Here is a 2291-nt window from a genome sequence, read left to right on the forward strand (position 1 = left end):
GCGTGGTTTGTGGCATCTTCGCCGCGTAGTTTGCCGAGGCGGCCTTTTCGGGGGCGCTGATTTCCGTTTGGCAACGAAGATGGCGTCGAGAGGAACTCTGGTCGCGGCTCGGGCTTCGGTAGTCGGATCTTCCCGGCGTGTCCGAGGTGCTCTTTGGGGCACGGTCGGCGCAAGTCCTGCATATTTCCCTTGTGATGATCGTCGTTAGAGTCGGAGCTGTCGGCTGTTCGCGCGTGTGGCCTTCTGTTGGCATGTGCCGTCATGGTTTCTGTGCAGCTGTTTGCGGGTTGGCTTCGACGATAAAGGTCTACGGTGAAGTCGGAGTCGCCCGTTCGGAGATAGCCGGTGATGACGATGACGCTTGCGACTGCTCGGCGGATGTCTTTCCCTCTTTGTAGCTTTGTGATCCCATGTCGGTGGTCAGGTTGACCGGTGGTACCCATTTTATGTGGGTTGGATTGTATCGATTTTAGCCCGGTTTTCCGTCAATTAACCGGGCAATTCTCACTCCTCCTTAATTAATGAAAATGACAAGTCTTTTGCCTCGTTTCAAAAAAAGAAATTTATGTAGGGCCTCTCCATGACGCTCATGCAAGTCAGCTGCCATGCTTTTTGTAGGGTGTAACAACATTGATATGTTGGTGCAAGCCGTTACTCTGTGCCACTTTATTGGGGTTTACTCGCATTATATGTGTGATTAGCTTATTTACTTTATCCCACTTCTATCTTAGAGTGTTAATTTATATCCTGGTCCCTTTGTCTTCAGAAACATGTTCTTGAATTTTTTGAGAAAAATCAAGTTGTTGTTGTTGTTGTTGTAAAAATGCGGTATAACGGCATAGCATCAGTGTGTTTGGGCAGTCTGGTTGAAGCATTTTGGACACAACAGATGTTGATACAACGATGGGGAATTTGACAAACGTATTTGGATGATGTGATGGATATAGTTCTGGAAAGCCATATGCCTTCTTCAATACAAAATTACCATTAACTTGGACCGCCTTGAAGACTTGCTGATTCTTCTTGCTTGAAATTTCAGGAATTAATTCAGCACCTAAAGCATTGTTTACCACATAGGGCAGCTCCAACAATATACTAAGAGAGCCTTCTTTCCATTGCTTCTGTCGCCCTTTTCAATCGGCCGTATTGTTTTCATACCAAATACAACTTGGGATGTTATTTTCTGTTTGGGCCAGATGCTAAAAACTTGCACGTATCCGCCCGAACAATAGTTTCCTTTCATTGTTGGAGATCTTTATCTTAATAAAGATGCAAAGACATTCAAGGTTAGTTATATCTGGTTTGCTCGGTCAACCTATATTTTATTTCCATGTTGCCATCCATAATTGTCCTCTTTGCATAGACAAGTTCTTCAAGTAAATAATATTTGCATTAGAATTCTGGTGCCTGCTTTCAGATCTGATCATCTGATTCTCTAATTTAGTTGTGGTTTCATGATGTTGCCTTAGACGGTTGGACTATATCCTACTTAGTATCTTGACATAATTTTGGGTCTGCTCTGACCGTCTTGATTACATATTTATCTGCATCACCATGGCTCACCAATAGACTGAGTCTGAGCTATTATTGTTGAAGTGTTTTATTTACAAATGAAATGTCAGTCATGCATGTAAAAAGAATACATAAAAAGAGACACGAAGATGTCGAGTGCTTTTGAGATTATTGTTTAGCAGTGCTTCAACACATTCAAACTGTTATTTCTTAACACATTCTTCAATCTTTTTGCCGCACAATTTGGGAATGTAATACCCAGGGTCCTTGCTATCTGATTCATGAAAACTGTTGTTAATTGACATGAGTGGTTTCCATAAACACTCAGACCTATTTCACTACAGGTTGCTACGGCATATCTAATTCCAACTGGAACTGGTAGTAAATTGCAAGGTTGCATACATCAAATACATCTTATACTACTTTTTCATTTGTTTTTAGTATTTTACATAGCATCAATGAAAGACCAAAGTTGGAATCGGGTCTCTTCCTATTGTGGTATACCTTTGATGATATACATTTCCAATAGAAGATTTCAACTCAGTTACCATTTTTTAGAACCTTCTTTAGTTACCAATGCAAAATTTTCTTAGCATGGCCTTTGATACTTCATGTTCACATATAATATTGTTAAAATAGATGGGCGCGGCAACGCGCGCCATCAGCGATCTAGTCTGGAAAGAAAGCAAGTAGAAAGAGGACTCAGGTATGCATCTTCTTTGCTCGACGCGTTAGCTGAAAGAGGCATCAGTGCCACCAGTAGCAGGACATCGCATAAT

This window comes from Triticum dicoccoides, chromosome 7B, assembly GCF_002162155.2.
Source record: "Triticum dicoccoides isolate Atlit2015 ecotype Zavitan chromosome 7B, WEW_v2.0, whole genome shotgun sequence".
NCBI lineage: Eukaryota > Viridiplantae > Streptophyta > Magnoliopsida > Poales > Poaceae > Triticum > Triticum dicoccoides.